General features: G+C 40.3%; 1 long non-coding RNA gene across 2 annotated transcripts in view; it reads right to left on the bottom strand.

The window, feature by feature from the left end:
- Window positions 1-9,211: 9,211 nt before the first annotated feature.
- The window catches only part of LOC120886235 (uncharacterized), a 30,598-nt gene continuing 21,036 nt past the window's right edge, over window positions 9,212-18,773 (bottom strand). For both annotated transcript variants that reach the window (XR_013438772.1, XR_005729048.2), the window contains 2 exons: window positions 14,468-14,618; window positions 9,212-11,295 (listed from right to left, as the gene is read on the bottom strand). This is a non-coding gene — a long non-coding RNA (uncharacterized LOC120886235). The remainder of the gene's footprint in view (window positions 11,296-14,467; window positions 14,619-18,773) is intronic.

The following is an 18,773-nucleotide window of genomic DNA, read 5'->3' as shown; positions in this document are numbered from 1 at the left end:
CCCAATCCTCCCCAGCCCTTTTTATTTTTTATTTTGAGACAGGTTCTCATTAAGTTGCTGAGGACCTCGCTGAGTTACTGAGTCTGGCTTTGAACTTGTGATCCTTCTGTCTCAGCCTCCTGAACCATTGGGATTACAAGTGTATGCTAAGGGCATCGGCATATTTCTTGACTCCTGGTCTTGTCTTCCATCTTTAGGTCTGGAAGTGTGGCATCCTCAAGTCACTCCCTGCAACATCTTCACATCATCTTCTCCTCTGTGTCAAATCTTCTCTGTTTCTCTCTTATCGGGACAACTGTAATTACCATTAAGGCCCACTCAGATCATCTAGGATAATCTCTGCTCATCACGATCCCTAATTTAATCACATCTGCAAAGTCTGGTTTGCTATTTAAGGTGACATTCACAGGTTCTAGAGATTAGAACATGGACATCTTATGGGGCCATTATTCAGCCTACCACAAACTATCCATGGAGATTATTTGAGACCTGGTTTCAAAGTATACTCCATTAAATACCTGTGATTCTACCACTTTTGCTGGTACTAACAAACCAGGACTAAATTTAAAAATGTTATTGGGGCGGGGGAGTGACACATAGCATACATTTCAGCCTAGACCTTCTAGAATGCAACTTACAGGAAAATTCCTCACTCCTCCATCCTCCTCAGTTATCTAGTACCAAAGCCAAATCAAACATGTACCCTAAACTATTTTCTTCTAATGGGAGATTTTTTTTTCTATTTTTCCCATGGAGGATGCTACTCCTAAAAATCCTAGCTGTAGGTGGCTCTTCAATCTACCTTCTTATTTTACTGAGGCTATGAGCTATGCGTCCTGTTTTCTGTAGAGGTCTATCAAACTTCTGATTATAACCAGAACTGACATATAGCTCCAGTCCAAATGCTGGTTCCAACCCTCATTCCTATGCATGAACAGTCTATATTTTCTTTCTGATCTACAAGACATTCTCTTATTTTTCTGTCAGCACAGTCAATGCTTTAATTTTTTAAAAAATATTTTATTCAGAAGTTTTAATTGTGCTGCGTTTGCAGAGTATTCTCTGAACTTAGGTTGTAGTTGCAATATTATCAGAAACAGAAATCATATATTGAAAGAGTGTCTAATTTATCCCTCTCTGCAGCATTTAAAACACTGGCTTCCAAACTGTGAACAATAAAAAGTTAAATTAAATAGAAACATAGCAGACAGGAGCTTGAAGGAACATTAAAGTTGAATAGTTGTGACAGAGGCTGTATGGCCTGCAAAACCCACAGTATTTATTATCTGGCTGTTATAGAGTTTGTTGAGCCCTTTTCTAGAGTCATTTTTGACCCCTTCACAAAGTCAATAGGCATAGCAACAAGATCATCTTCAGAATCTCTCTGTCCTGGAAGGGTGTGCTTTGTCTTGGTTATAAAGAACCACTGGGTCTCAGAAGAGCTTATTGAACCTCATGAAGCCCAGGGCTTCCCTGCTATGTCTTTCTTTTGTACAATCACTGATATAGAAAATGTCCAAAGAGCCAGCATGCAGACTACCTTTCAGTGAGGATTCTTTCCTTTGGGTCAACCTGATTCATGAGTTGTTGAAGTGATAACTTATGGTGTCATGTTGACTTGCAGAGTTAGAACATTTAAAAAAGAAAGAACAGACGTTTGAGGTGTCACCTTGTCATTGCTGCTAATTATCCATGGGGATCTGGAGAAGACTCATTATGTTACGTTCCTCATCTAATGAGAGAAAGATAAATTCAGTGACCTGCAAGTTCCCTCCTATGCCAATGTTCCCTGATTCTAACGTCAGAACAAACATTTTTATCTCCTTTTTCTAAGGTGTATACCTTTCATCCTTCACAAAGATTAGGTAGGTGTGCACATCCTTATAAAGTCCTGAAAATTGGACTTGTCCTAAAATACATGCTTAATGAATATTAGTATTATATTGTTGTTACGATATTACCCAAAGTTTGTGATCTTTAATCCTTTCTTTGTGAATAGTATTTCCTCATGTTCATGGTGAGGATTTGGGTATTAGAGTTTCAGAACTCTGAAAACAAATTCTAATCTGCATAAAAGAGCATCTCAATGTTGTATTTGCTTTCAGAGGGATTGATTAACCTCACCACTAATGCTGACTAAATCACCAGCAGGTGAACCACAAGCCACAGAGCATTGACCAAAATCTGCATCTGCAGAAGAGAGAAAAAAGTCTCAACTCTGCAACCACAGGCTGGGCCTGGTACTCCGGATGCCTACACCCTGAATCAGAGGAAGGTAACGTGATTGTGATGGATATGGTAGGAGTGTAGCTTGTTTATTGCAGAGGTAAAGATGATTCCCAGCCTCTTACTTTAGTTAGAAATCTGATGTCCCATATGAATTCTGTATCAGCCAGGGTTCAAGAAGGAAATAATGCAGATAGCTCAAATGAAGGGATAATAATATGAGAAAGCAAGGGTAAGGTAAGTTTGAAAGAACCATGAAAGTATATTGAAGCAGCCAGAAACTAGAAATGGTGGAATGAGTTGTCACTGCTTATACTGAAGGGACAAGGGGAGAACAGAGGGTGACTATGTCCCAGAGATAGCAGGAGCCAAGGAGGAAGGACGGCCTGGCAAGGGGCAATGATGGGGATGTAACTATTACCAGAGAATCAGGAAAGCAACAAGGAGGTGACACTCTAGCTCCTGTTCCTCCTACTCTCTGATTTCTTGTGGTGCCTCCTGTTGGCTTAATTTAGTTGAAAACCAGGCAGGAAGGGATCCTAGGAAATTCTCCTGTGTAAGTTGAGTGAGCAGAGAGAATGGTGGAAGTGTGGAGGGGTGCAGACTGAGACCCTTTTCCTCCTGAGTTGTGCTCTACTGGCTCTCAGCTGGACATTTACCTAGTGTGTTTGACATGTGGTCTTCTATTGGGTTTGTGGATGAGTAGGTGTTACCGTTGCCTACTGTGTGTGGTATCATGAAGGACACACCCAATTTGAACCAGTGTACCAAAATTTTGATTTGTTAAACACCTCATTAAAGTGATAAAGCACACTTAATTCAGGACTACTGCAATAGATATATAGACCACTCTAATGTCTTCTTCTTTTTTTTTTTTTTTTTTTTTTTTTAGAACTAGTGCTCAACTCTGAATAAAAGGGAGAAAGTGAGCATTTATAGCCAGGGTTGAGGGGGGATGTTGGAGTTGGTGGATAGAAAATTCCTAAGAAGCAGCCTCACATCTAGGGGAATTCTGAATAAACCAGCCTAAGAAGATTTTTATTAAAAGCAGTCCAATAGACATCTTCTGGGGTTTGGGGTGAAGAATTTGGCCAGATAGCAAAGATAGGGGATTCCAATTAAATGAGTCTGGGGGGTTCTTGTTAAAATGGACTCTTGTGGACATGTCCAAGGACAGTGCTCTCAGAAGAAACTGTCAAGAGTTTAATCCAGGACATTCTTTGTCACGTTTCAGTTATACCAAAAACTTGGGTAAAATTAAGCAAATCCCTTAAACTCTCAAGGTCTTATTTTTTTTTTCTGTAAAATTGCAGCAGTAACATGTGTCCAGTATTTCTCAATGAAATTTAAGGATCAAGTAGAAAAATGGTTAGATATAAGCTTCCAGGGTAGTTCCTGAGGTGAGGGTGGAACCCAAATGCTCTGCCTTTCTGGGGACTTTGAGGTTCTCATGCACATGTAGTGTGGCTTCGAGATCTGGGTGGCAGCACATAGAATACTGTGCCAGAGCTTGCTGGCTACATATCAAAACCATTCTCCCCTCTACTGCAGCCTTTGAATAATAATTTGGCATGTCTCCCTTGCCGGGTGTAGCCGCGTAAGCACATTCTCTCCAGTGGAATTTGAGCAGAAGTGATGCATGCCACTTCCATTCCTGTCCTTCTCGAATTCTCTCCTCTATGCCCCTATATTGTTCAGGGAAGGAGACAACAGAGAGATCTAGAAGCCATGTATTGATGGCAGAACTACCATTATCTAGCGGAATTTAAAGACTGTGAAGAACCGAGACTTCTATCCTCAAATCTTTCCCATTACACTCACTTTTGACATCATATATGAGAAAAATAAACTTCTATATTCTTTTAAGCCTCTGAATGGTGGAGCCTCTTTGTTGCAATAGCTTAGCCTTTTCCACTACAGAGAACAGAATATTTCTCAAAGTTCAGCTCAGAACACAACTTGGTTCTGTCAGGATGATGATGGCAATGAACAGTAAGGCTACTGGGGGTGTGGCTTTTGAGATAGAAAAGTGATGTCTTCACATTGGCAGGTACTTCCATCTAGCAATGGCAGGATCTCCTGATATCAGGCTTACAGGTTGGAGCAGAAAAATGTGGGCTTACATGCTTTTAGTATAGGTGAGATGTTCTGAGATAATTTCAGAAATAAATGAGAGAAATGCAAGGTTTTGGGGAGAGCAGTTAGTTCCTCTCCTTCTCGTATTCTCTCCTCTATGCTCCTATATTGTTCGGGGAGGGAGACAGCAGAGAGATCTAGAAGCCATGTATTGATGGCAGAACTAAATAAGTAGAACACAGCTATTAGCTAGAAAATTTAATGTTTTAATATTTATTAATGAAACCTGATTTGCACATTATATCAGAGTGCTTTGTTCTGCAAGAAACCATCTCCTTGAGCTGTTAGTCTAAACAATATTTGCATGTATTGCTTTATCTAATAGAAAGTACCAAAGTAGAGGGGCTGGGGCTATGGCTCAATGGTAGAGCACTTGTCCCAGATGTGTGAGACCCTGGGTTCAATCTCCAGCACCACATAAATAAAATAAAAAGATATTGTGTCCACCTACAACTAAGCAAGTAAAAAAGAGAGAGAGAGAGAGAGAAAGTACCAAAGTGGAATGGATTTCAGGCAATATACAGAGTTTTCTTCTGTTTTCCTATGATTTTCTCAGCTCTATTCTCTTCTGTGTGAATGCTTTGTTCTCAGGCCACCTTTTAATCACCAAAAAATGGCCATCAACAGCAGTTATTTCCATGTGCTCACTCATTCATCTCCAGTGAAAGAGGGAAGAGAAAGGGAGGAAGAGGAAGAGAATAAAAGGAAAAAACAAGAGGGAGAATCTCTTTCCCAATCACAGGATAAGGGTATTCACTTTGGTCGTACTGGATAAACTCAAGTCCTGTGCTAGCTCTTGACTAGTAACTGTTCTTAGGGAAATGCCATGGTTTGATTAGCTTGAGCAGGGACACTTAAACATTGATGACAAAGAGTGTGGCAGTGTCATGACAGCCTAGACCAACAGTCTGTAAACTATGGCCTGTGAGCCCAATCCAGCTTTCCACTTTCTATTATGGACCCAGAGCTAAGAAGATGGACTTTTATTTTTTTTAAATGGTTACACTTTAAATGATTATATAAATATTTAGATAATACCGTCAACATTGTCTGTTGGCCTGTGGAACCCAATATAGTTCCTATCGAGCCCTAGAAGACAAAGTTTGCCACCTCCTCATCACGACCAATCAGAATCTGTCTGTGGAGATGCGGATGATGGCTATCTTTGCTTGACACACCTGCTCTGTATTGGGGAGAGTCACCAAATGCTAGGGAAGCTGTCTTGAGAATGTGAAAATACAAACACCTAATGTGACAATGTTAAATATCATAAACTCGAGTTAACTGTGCCACTATTCCTGCTTTAGTGCATGTTTCCAGTCACTGTTGTGTGTCTATTATCTGCCAAGTTTTGTTCTAGGCACCAAGATAATGATCAGACCTTGCCTGTGATAGATTTCTCATCCCCATCTTCTTGGAACACATACTGATTTTTCTTCCCCCCTTTTGTTTTGTGTAGTGTGGAGGATGGGGGAAGGTAGGGTCTCAGGTAATACATCTGTAAAGTGGACTGTCAAGTTCTTAGGGCACCACACAAAATGATGGAAGGCACTAGAAGCAGCAAGGTCTCTCTCAGTGCAGACTGAGGTCACCCATAAATGCTCTTCACTTAAGCTAGCCAATACGCTTAAACAATAATGTAAAATGTGATTCTGTGTTTTGAATGTAGTTAGAGAAGTGTGCAATTTAGATTTTAAAAATCAATGTAAATTAGTCTTAACCTGAATTCACTTCAAGAGAAAAGCAGTAGTGCAGGAGATAGTATAATGAGGAAGAATCAATTTTACTGGTTTTATTTTTTCAGGGCCTCATGAGTTTGGTATCTAAAACCAGCTCTACCACAAAGTTAAAAAAAAAAAAAGGTAAAACACAGGGAAAACATGGTGGGTGAATTGGCCTTTCTCTATTCACTTAAGAGGCAGTCCAATTATGGTTTAGTTTAGGATTTATGGGGAAAGCTAATATTTGGAATGGAAATTCAATTGTGGAAACTATAATCATTGCTCAAATACATAGGGACACAAAGATATTAACCAAGAAACAAGAAGAAAACATTTTAGGAAATTAGTTGTCATCTACAGTGAGGTCTGCTGGTCCAGGAATGGTCTTGTCTGGGGTACTGATTTTGATCACCACTTAAAATATGTCCTGGGGCACTTTTGGTGAAAGAATCTTGTGAACCTCAGAGCTGTGTGTAAGCTGTAATATGCAGTTTCATCAATAGGCATTATGGTTATTCTTCTGTTTTACCCTTCCATTTTAATTCCTCCATCTCTCCATCTCTTATTCTGCTTTTTTGTCACTATTGCCACAATACCTGACAAGAGCTACTTAAAGGTGGAAGAGTTTATTTTGGGCCCACCATTTCAGAGGTTCAGACCATGGCAAGCTGACTCCATTGCTCTGGGCCTAGGGTGAGGCTGAACATCATGGTGGAAGAGCATGGCAGAGGAAAGCTTCTCAGCTCATGGTAGCCAGGAAACAGAGCAAGAAGCCAGGGACAAAATGTAATCCCTGACGCTATGTCCCCAGTGACCTACCACCTCCAGCCATGCCCACCTGCCTATAATTACCATCCAGTAATCCATGCAAATTATTATCCCATCAAATGGATTAATCCACTGATCAGGTTGCAATCCCATAATCTAATTATTTCACTTGTGGAACAGTCCTGCATCAGCAACAGATGAGTTTTGGGGGGAATAGCTTGCATCCAAACCATAATACCCTCAATACTCTTCAAATTAGTAGCTGGACCCAATTACTTCCAAGAGAAGAAAGCCACACCCAAAGGCATGACTGTCTAAACCTGAGAACAACTAAGTATGTTTGTGTTTACACAAACACTTCTGTCATGAGTCACAAGGATTAGCTATTGATCAGATGGAATAATAAGAACCAAAATACTAGTTTCAATTTATTGAGAGCCTGTCATGAGGCAGTCGACATACATGTTATCTCTTTCTCTCATAGCTGCATTTGGGCTTATGCATTGTGCCTGGGCCTAAAGAAGGACAGGAGGCCTGGAGAGGTATAGGTTGCCTAAGTTCACAGGTGGTGAGCAGCAGGGCCTGGACACAGGGCTGGGCACAGCTGACCAGGCTCCTTCCATAGGTCACAGAGCTCCACTGTGGGGCAACTGATGGCCTGACATGCCTGTCTTCTATCAGGAAGGGAGGCATCTAAATTTCTCCTATCTATGTTTTCTGGAGATGCAAGATGTGAGATGTGACTCCAGTTGGGAAACATGGGAGTCAGCTGGAACTCCTTCTGCAGTAAAATAACAGTAGTAGTAGTTCACACTTTTAAGAGATGACAATGGATTACCCTGTGGGGCAAGTACTATTATTATCCTCATTCTAATTCTCCTTTGAACGGAATTTCAGAAAAGAAACTTGCCCAAGGTCACATAGACACTAGAGGCAGATCCGGGATTCACACTCAGATCATCTAAAATCACCACGCAGCTCTGAAATGCTGGAGTGGCAGATTTCCTGGGAAAATTTCCCCAGGAAAACCCAGCTCAGCGCGCAACTATCCACATTAGCGTGGCTCCATGGGAAGCTCCTTGAGTGGAGTCCCATTTGTAAAACAGGGATGAATATGGTCCTTGGGGCCCTCTCCTGATTCCCCTTAGAAATAGAAAAATGCAGTGATTTGTAAAATAGAAGGCAGATCCTGCTCTCCACACAATCTTTTCTTTTCGGGTACTCTTTGCCCTGGGAATGCCTCGGTGTATGTAGCCCAGAAGAGAGGAGACAGGGAGTTCTACATTTCGGGTCCATGTTAGTTTGAAGAAAGAGAAGATCAAAAGAAGGATCCTTTTGTTTGCATCCATATTTTAATGAGCCACACATCATATTTCCCACACAGTGTTTCAAATCAGATCAGACACTGGTTTCAGGGATGGGGTGAGGCATTTTCCCAGAGCATATGCCAATCTTGTATTAGGAAGTCAGTTGTCCCCAGCAGCTCTCTTACTGGGAAGGCCAAGTCAAAACTGTCAATGACAAGACCCAGTACAGACTGGGGGTTGAAAGCACCAAGATGTCCCTGAGTGCGCCCAGCTCATCGCACCCAGGTGTACCCAGGCAGCCGGTGCTCCATGAATCCATCAGCTTCAACATTGTTTTAGGCTCTGCAGCTGTGCCAGCTTATCACATCCCACAGGAAGGAAGCTCCCATGGCCAGTAGGCAGGGATGTTCAGGTGACTAAGGATCTGGTGTTCCACATTGCTGACCACTAGGCCCTGGTAAAAGTTGGTGAACGTCCCTAACTCACTCTATTATTATGAATACTTCATCTCTCTCAAAGACATTTTTTCCTGTTGTCAGGGAATGACCATTTCAAGTATAACGTGACACACTGCTTTTAAATAAAGTTTGTAAACATCAAAGCATTATATAGACACAAAAGAAATAGGCAAACTCTTTCCTGCCCATTGCTTAAATACCATCTTGCCACAGGCCCAAAGGTGGTAGGTTAAAGTGATCATGGACTGAAACATCTAAAACTATGAGCAAAAATAAATGTTTCCCCTTTTAAAGTCATTTATATCAGTAATTTTAACAGTCCCTTAAATGCAAGCCACTCTTCCCTGCTCAGCTTTGTACCCTGTGTGGACTATATATTCCAGGCACCTTCATGATTTTTTCAACATTGAACTCAGATGTTAGAATGAGTTGTTCCCTCTTAGATTCAGATGAAATTAACCAACCCCAGTTCATATGTTGTTTTAATGTCCTGAATGAGCTGTCATTATTTCATATTTTCCCCCATGTATGTAGGTTTTCCATTCCATTTATCTATGCCCACTCCACAAACACACAATCATAAAGAGACTTTGATTTATGTGTAATAGACTTTACTGAATGAATGTTTGGAGAATGAGGCACAGTTTATATCACAGAAGGGCAAACAATTTAGAACTGGATTCCAGATACTTGTGTTCTTGATTATTGTCCTTTATTTCTTTCCACCAAATCAGGCTTTAGTCTTTCATGAACTTGTTCACCCTCTTCTTTCCTTGGCCCCTCTTTCCAAACCTAGCACTGACCTCCTTTTGTGAACCTAAGCTTCTTTAAAGCTCTTCTATATAGTGAGCTGTATTGGCTAGTTCTACTTCTTCCTCCTTCTGCAGTGAGAAGGGAGCTACAGAGAAATAGTCCACATGTCATGGATTGTGTCACCTCAACCCATGTCCTCCTCTGCTTCCACACTCAGCCCAAGTCAGCCTTAAAATACAAAACCAGGCAAAGAAGTTTGGGGATTAAATACCTATTCTCCATATTCATCCTCCAAATTCCTGTTTGTATTGCTTTTCTTTCTTTCTTTCTTTCTTTCCCCAGAGGTATGGAAAGGTCTTAAAGATGCTGACCAAAAGAAAGGGGCCCAGGAGGCCTGGCTGTGGTAAAGACCGTGGGCCACCAGGGGCAAGCATAGTTGCTGACCACAAAGGGGTACCCACTGGGGTTTGGAAACAAAGACAATTTAATACTAAATTGCTATCAACGGCTGTTCCTGTTCTCTGTGTAGAGATACCTATGGGTTTAACAGGAGTGTTCACTGTTTGGGAATTCTGGATCCTGGCCATCTGTTTCTTTGTACCACAAAATTTAAGTGATCAAAACAGACCACTACTGATTTCTGGAAAATCAATGCAAAACATATACCACACCCGTTGTAGTAGAACCACTTCATTTCTTCAATCCTTCCCATGAATGTTTTATTTTAGATCCTCAGATCTCTTGACTGGACCAAGGCTATCTCGTTAGGTGTGCAGGTCTTTTCCTCTCTAGATAAAACAGAGTCAACCCCTTTTATTTAAAAATCATTACCTTTGCGGGGTTTATCATTAATAGTAGAAGTAATACGTGTTCATTAAAAAATACAGGCAATAAATATTGACAAGAAAAGATGAAAATTCTTCTAACCTTACTCTGTCCTCTCACTGAAAGTAGCCATAGTTCATGATTTATTTTGTATCCTTCCATACATTTTCCTGTGTACATACAACCACATACACAGATGTGAACACATGCACACATTCATATAAATACACATACACTTTGGTACATAATATTTGGCAACTTGATCTTCTCAACAATACATGGAGAGATCTTTCCATGTCAACGCACATCAGCCTACCTTTTAGTTTCAAAAGCTGTGAAATAGTCCATTTATTTTATGTATTTACTGATATTTATTTAACTAATCTTATTGATGAACATTTAATTTTTCACTGTTACTGACTTGGGCTTCAATGAATAGGCTTTTATGTGTATGTATGTACACTATTTCGGGGGCTTTTAAATGCCCGCTGACCATTATTGTCCAATCCATAATATTTAAAAGAATTTAAAAATATTTTCTAAATAACAAATGTACAGTTAGAAGAAAAAACAAAACCATAACTTTAGGTTTTTAATGAAAAAGAGCAGCCCTGCTTCTCCACCCAGTACATTACTGGTTTTAGTTTCTCAGATACAACTTCTTTCAACTCTGTTATCTGAACTGTGATCTCATGTGTTGTACAATCATTGCTTTCTCTAGAATTATTGTTTTGTTTGTTTGTTTTCTTGATTTTCCATGTATCACGTATTCACTCCAAACTTACCAATAGAACTAAAAGATGTTCTTTTTAAATTTTCAGACTCTTTGATCAACCCAATATTTATTTTTATTTTTTATGAAAATCACTTCTATAGAGTTTTTTTTTTTCCTAGTCAAGAATCTTTACTTTTCCCCTAGTTTGGCTGCACAAATCTCGGTGGTCCTGTTGAAACGTTCATTCATATCAACCTCAGGAATCCTCTTGCTTCTTGTCAGTATTGCATTTCTCCTTCTTCAATTTTGTATTTTTTTCCTCTTGATTATCATCATATTCATAGCATCTTAATACCTTCACAGAGTAGCATTCACATATTTGTCAACTGAGAGAACAAATAAAAATGTAATTGAATTAACATCTTACTTCAAGGCTAGACATTAGTTGAGTTTCAAAAAAAAAAAAATACACATCCACTAGGAATTCCATGAACCCCCCAGAGAAAACCTTGAGATACTGGTAACAAGAAAGCACACATGTGAGCGGCACAGTCTGGCTTAACAGTAGACTACATAGCAGTAGAAGTGTAACTGCTACTAACTGGTCTTTGCAGGAATTCGGCCTCCTGCCCTTGGCCTCATTAACTCCCTATTCTGTCCAACTGAGCCAACTAGCCATAGGCATGCAGCTCATGAAATAGCCTGGAAAAGCTGGCCCCATATCATAGCCTCTGGCTTTAGGCCCTAATGAGGATTGCTATTGTCCTTGAATTTAGTCCAATTCCTCCCAGCAGGCTGCCCTTTAAGGATGTGTCTTATCAGCAGTCACTGACCCAACAAGGTAAGGGGGGGTCCTGCTATCATAAGGACTCTCTATGTGTTTTGTCCAGACCAATTTACTATTGCAACCCACCTTCACTCAGTAGAGGTTTGCTCTAAGCTCCCAGAGGTTAAGGTCAAGCTTTCTTCAAAAGTCTTTCTTCCAAAACCTTAAATCATTTATTTGTTTGCCTTCCACTGCACTTTTTCAAGCTCAGTCAGCATTAGCCTTCCCTTGCCCACAGTTCAGAACTGCAGGGACCTTGCTGAGCACAGGCTGTGGAAGCCTTCCATTCCTTCTTTGACTCAGATTTTCAACAGCTAGCAGCTCCCAAGTAAAAGCTGTTCTCTCTGGCTGCCACTGTGTATTTCACAATTTCTGGCTGTTGGGGTTGGCTGCTTTGGGTTACACAGACATGGAAACCACACAGAGGATAGGTGGAGGCGAGAGGCATCTTTAACAAGGGCTGTAAGGGCAACTGTGAAGAGGTAGGAAGCAGCCTAGCGTGGGGACTGCTTGGAGTAGATTTGTTACCAGTTTCAAAGGTGGGAGATTTTCCATTAAAAATATGTTGACTTTCCCTTCTTGAGGACCTACTCTGTGCCAATCCTATGTATATATGATCTCATTGAACTTTTAATATAAACCCATAAGATGGGAAAACGAGGCATCAGAGGTTGACTTGCCCAAGGTCACATGACTAATAAGTGGCCTAGCTGGGATTTAAACTCAGATCTGACTCTCTCCAAGGGCTATGTTTATTCTCAAATACGGCAGGTTGACCAGAGACAGGAAAAAAATTAGTCCCTTCAGAAGTGGGATCTAATTTCCTTCTTCCAGTGGTTAAATAAGGTACCTCACTGGGCCTCTCTTTTAGCAAGGGCTTGCTCCACAGTTACTGCTTCTCCAAGGTCTGCCTTGGTGTCAAAACCTGAACTCCAGAGAGATGTGAAACCCACGGGTGGGACAGGTATTAGGAATAGGTCCTGGTTTTCCAAGAAGCTCCCAGAATGTGGGACCTGACTGCTAAAACAAGGAAAATCCTGGGAAAACCAGGGCAAGGTGATCACCCTGTGGCACAATGAATGGGGTATACCACTCCCGATGTTCCCAGTGGGTTGGTCAGATCTTCCTTTGACCTCTGATCTGCATCATAGTCCCATTTCTCCCTCTGTCCAATCCTGATTTACTCCCTCCTTTTCATAGGTGGTGATAACCAATAAGAACCCTGCACACCAGATTCTACCTAACCTCTTCTTCTAGGGCCCTTCCTGCCAGCACCCCTCATCATAGCACTTTAGTGCCCTGGAGGGATACAGAAGAATCTCAACAACAAAGAGCCCTGGGTTGAAAGGAGAATGGTATGTGGGAGAGGACTGGGGCGGGGGATTTGACATTTTCACTCTCAGACCCAGAGATTATCCAACTTTCCGAGGGCACAGGAACAGGCGGATGATATTCTGACTCGCTAACCTCTCATTGGTTAAGAGAGAGGTAACCAGAGACTTCTGGAAGAGTGCCAGGAGATAGGCATCACCAATTTTGCAGTCATTTCTACAAAAATCTCTCTCTCTCCTTTGTGGGTATGTTCTTGTTACCCTCTAGCTTCAGGTGCTTGGCTGTGCTTTTCTTTTCTAATCCTTCCTGGGCTTTTCATTGTGGCTACATTTCAGTGAGGATATTTTATAACTGATTGAAAGGCTCTCTATATTCAGCTTCCTTAATTAAAAATGGATTTTGGTGAGGATGCACTTTTTTTAGTTGAAAAGAAATCCTACTCCTAGATATGATCTTTATTTTTAACTATAAAGAAAAGATGGTCCCTTTCCGCTAGGAAAAATCCACCTTCAAGTTCCAGAGTGATCCTTATATATCCAACCTGTTCAGGTGTACATCGAGGGGGCACATGTCTTTTTACCACTTCTTGAAGTTGCCAAGGCAAGATGGTTTAGGATGGGTATTGGGACAGGAAGACAGATGGTAGCTGAGGAGTCATCTCTGATGGTCACAGTCCTCTATATGTGACAGCTCTGCCACATTCACATCACATACTTCTTTACACTTCATCACACCTGTTCACACCTAGCAGCATTGATGAATCTATTAACAGCCTCCTTTTGGTGCTCACACATCACTTTGCATCAAACTGGCCATTCTTTTGACAGGAGCTGACGTTTACCATCCCTGTTGGATACTTTCCAAAGAATGAATCAAACTACAATCAAACTTGACTGCAAAATCATTGAGAAGATGAGTAGGGGCCACAAACATTTCACATGGCAAGTAGAAGTGAAATCTCCGTTGTTTATTTGAATGTGACAGGACAGTGCACTGTGAGGGGTGCTGACTGCCACTGGCTAGGCATTGGGCCTTGGGAAAAGGAGACTCCCTCTAAATTTTGAGTCATCATTAGAAGAATGCAGACAATAACACACGTTAGGATCTTCACCTCACAGGATTATTGAAGATCAAATGATACGCTGTGTGTGAAAGCACATTGCCAAATGACACCCAGCTATTTCAATGCACAGTATTTTAACACACAGAATCATCATCACTATCACCACCATCACCACCACCATAAAACAGAGCAGAATCGACAATAATCAGTTGATGAAGAAACTCATCAGAAAGACTTACAAAAATTTTTAAAAACAGTAGTAAGGGCCATTATGTGTAACACAGTCAAATAGAAATGAGTTTTATGGAGAGATTATTCTATAAAGGGAACTTCTTACCTACTTTTGGACAATCCAGACCCCAAGAGCTTGGTTGAAATACTGGTGCAGGAACCTGTTCTTAAAAACTGGTCCACAGGCTAATGGCATTCTGGCACTTCTTCAAAGTCTTTGGAGGAGTTATGGTCTTCAAACACCTAATTATGAAAAACTTAAAACATACAAAAAAGATGAAAGAGTTGCACAGTAGGCAGTCATAAGTTTGCCATCCAGATTTCCATTAATATTTTACCATACTTTGCATCAACTCATCTTAATTTTTTGATACATTACACAGTCAGTTGTCAGCATCAGTATTTTTGTCTCCAGAATAGAGAACACAGAAATAGACCTATGAACTTTTGGACTAATATGTGTGTGACAAAGGTATAAAGGCAGATTGGTGGATAAAGCACAATTTTTAACATTGGTGCTAGAACAATTGGATCTCTATATGATTAAAAAAAAAAAAAGAACATGTCAATCCTTACTTTGCACCACACAGAAATTAAGGTGGAATGAGTTATAAACCTAGGTGTAAAATATAAAAAAAAAATCTTTTAGAGGAAAAAGTAAGTGAAGATTTTTATGACTTGGATTAACAATGATTCCTTCCATATGGCACCAAAAGCATTGTCTGTAACATTAAACATTGATAAATAGGACTTCATGGAAAATTAAAACTCTTGCTCTTTGAAAAATCCTGTCAGAAAATAAAACAAGAGGCCATAGGGGGAAAATTTCAAATCATAAATTTCATAAAGTATCTTTATTCAGGAAACATGGAGCTCTTAAAAATCAACAATAAGAAAACAACCTAAATCAAACACAGCAAAGGAAATGGAAAATAAAACAAAAATGAGCGAATACTGCAGACCTAGGCGGGGACTAAAACTGAAAGAGTAACAATCTCAAAGGCTGGTGAGGATGTAGAGCAACAGGGGCTGCCATTCATTGCTGGTGGGAATGCAAAATGGTAGAGCCACTCTGGAGAATAATTTGGTAGTTATTTTTTTATGTAAACATAGGCTTACTTAATATGTAATCCCAAACTGTACTCCCAGGTATTTATTCAATTGATTTGAAACACACACACACACACACACACACACACACACACACACACAACAGAAAAACCCTATATATGAGTGCTTTTAGTATGTTTATCCATACTTGCTCAAAAATGAAAGCAACTAAGATATACTTCAACAGGTAAAAAGATAAGCAAATAATAATAATGAACTGTTATTCAGTAATAAGAAGAACTGAACTATCACACAACCTGAATGAATCATAAAAACATTTTACTATGGTGAAAGAAGCAGCTTCCAAAGATTCTGTACTAGCCAAGGTTCTCCAAAGAAACAGAACCATATTGATAAGACACACAAACACACACACACACACACACACACACACATTGGAGGGATGTATAATGGTGTGATGGTTTGGATCTGAAATGTCCACCAAAGGCTCATGTGTTGAAGGCTTGATTCCCCAATGCAACAGTGCTTAGAGGTGGGCTCTTGGGAACTGATTGGATCATGATGGCTCTGACCTTGGGAATGCATTAATCCACTGATGTGTTTGTAGCTGATGGCATTATTGGGAAGTGGTGGATACTTAGGAGGAAGGGCCTAGTTGGAAGAAATAGGTCATGGAGGTGTGCTCTGAAAGGGTATTTCTTGTCCCTGACTCCTTCCTCACACTCTTGCTCTCTTTCTCTCTTTTTTTCCTGGCCACCCTAACGTGAGCCACTTTGCTCTTCCATGCTTTCTGCCATGATGCTCTGTCTCCCGGCAGGTCTGGAAACAATGGATTTAACTGACTATAGACTGAAACCGTGCAACTGTGAACCAAAATAAATCTCTCCTTCTCCAAGTTTATTTTCTCAGGTAGTTTGTCACAATGATGAAAAACTAACATATATGAGAACCAACTCATGTAAGACTGGAGGCAAAGAAATACCGTGATATGCCATCTGTATGCTGGAGAACCAGAAAACTGGTGGTGTAATCTCGTTCAAGTCCCAAAATCTGAGTACTAGGAGGAGTTGATGACATAACTTTCAGTCTGAGCTGGAGGCCTGAGAACAGTGGGCAGGAGGACCATGGGTGTATGACCCCCCAAAGTCCAAAGGGAAAATAGATGTCTTGCTGAAAAAGAATGATTTCACCATTCTGCCTTGTTATCCTGTCTGTACTCTCAATAGATTGGATATTGCCTGCCCAAATTGGTGAGGGTGATCTTTTATACTTAGTCTACTGATTCCAATGCTAATTTCTGCTAGAAAAACCCTCACAGACACACTCAGAAATAAGGTTTTACTAGTAATCTGAGCATTCCTTTGCCCAGTTAAATTGAATAAAAAATTAACCATCCATCTATATAGTATATGATACCCTTCATTTGACATTCTGGAAAAGACTAAGAGAAGTAGCTTTTTTTAATATGTATTTTTTAGTTGTAGATGGACACAATACCTTTGTTTCATTTTTATGTGGGGCTGAGGATCAAACCCAGGGCCTTATATGTGCCAGGTGAGTGCTCTACCACTGAGCCCCAGTCCCAGCCTGAGAAGTAGCTTATTTGAGGTCACACAGCTAGCAAGTGTTGGAGCTGGGATTCAGAGCAGGCAGTTTATCCCATTTAGACAGATACAATTTACTATGCTGCATCTAAGAGAAAGAAGGAGAGAAAATGAAAGAAAGTTGAGTGATTGACAGGCTAGAGCCTATGGAGCAAGAAAAAGAAAGTGTTGAGCAAAGAATGTGTTGTGATATGCAGCTCTGAGCATGGCAGGAAGCTGTGGGAAGGAGAGATGAGGGCATGGAGCATCCCAATTTGGCAGGCAGTAGAGTGGAGAGGTGCAGCTTATTTTTAGCAAGAGTAGCTCAGCAGCAGCACAGACAGCAAAAGAAGAAATGCAAAAGTTGATACTGACAGACAAGACCTAGATGTGGCTGATGGAGTGCAGACTATGATCGCAGGTGTCTGAAAGCAAGAAGGCCACCACATATACTTCAGATTTTTTTAAATGCAGCTTCATAGATTACTTAAGAACAGCAATACCACAGAAGTTTTGTCAAATGGGAGATACAAACTTGCACTACTATTTCTGTGCAAAATTCTAACACTTGCTCTGAGACAGCCATGAGTACCACCAAGGCAAGTTTGTGTTGCATAAACCACTGATAAGAGCCACTAAGGTGCAAAATCCAAATCACCTTTTGTCAGTAAAATGTCTTCCTTAGTACCTGTGCAAGAAGAGGGCCTCCTCTGTATTCAACCATGTTTGTTTGAATCTAATGCTTTGTTTAAATTTAAGAGAAACATACAAATGGATTCTTCACTCTGCTATCTGCTCTAACTTTCCTTTGCTGCCTCCTCCCTCCCTTAGGAATTGGCATGAAAGTTTGTTTAGATGAAATTTTGTCATTCTATCTCAAGAATGAATTTCTGGGATAGGAAGGATTAGGAAGGATTTTGCATCCATCATCTTCTAAATTAGGGCTCCCTCTAGGCCTGTGGGGTAGGCATTTGGCCAGCTTTGCAACATCCTGTAATCCAGACCAGAGAGGGGGTCCCCTGTTGCACCTGGCGGGTAAAATTTTGAAGACTGGAATGAACTAACATGTTTCTTTTCCCTTTCACTTGTCATCCTTCTCATTATTTAATCCTTATTCTTCACATCTAGGCAGTCACAGAAAGAGATCTCTTTCGGGTCACTATTGATTTGCCAAATCCATCTACCTCCTCTTGGTCCTCAAGCTCTGTAATATCTAGGCTGTGCTTCCCACCAGCTTTCTTTCTCTTTCATTCCTTTCCTCCTTCCTTTCTCTCTCTTTCTATTTTTGAAATTTCAAAACAATTATATTTATTTTTAACTGAGAAATAAAAATTATGCATATTTATGGGATGTCACATGATATTTTAATACATATATCAATTGTGTAACATTTAAATCAAATTACATCTAGTTAAACACTTTTCTTTTATTTATTTATTTATTTATTTATTTTTGCATTACAATTCTTAATACACCTTTATATCACAATTTATCATATCTGATTGTATATAAGGTATGTTGACACCAAATTCACATCTTCATACATGTATTTTGTATAATGATGAGGGTCTCCTTTCACCATCCACACTATTTCCCTTCTCCCTCCCTTTCCCTCCCACCCCTATTCCCTATCTAGAGGTAATCTTTCTTCCTTGCTCTCCCTCCCAACCCCATTTTGAATCACCCCCCTCCCCACTTTATATCAGAGAAGACATTCGGCATTTGTTTTTATGGGATTGGCTAACACTTTTCTCAGAG

The sequence above is a fragment of the Ictidomys tridecemlineatus genome, chromosome 5 (assembly GCF_052094955.1).
Source record: "Ictidomys tridecemlineatus isolate mIctTri1 chromosome 5, mIctTri1.hap1, whole genome shotgun sequence".
Lineage (NCBI taxonomy): Eukaryota > Metazoa > Chordata > Mammalia > Rodentia > Sciuridae > Ictidomys > Ictidomys tridecemlineatus.
Note: the sequence above shows the minus strand (reverse complement) of the source record. Positions and strands in the feature narration are given on the sequence as shown.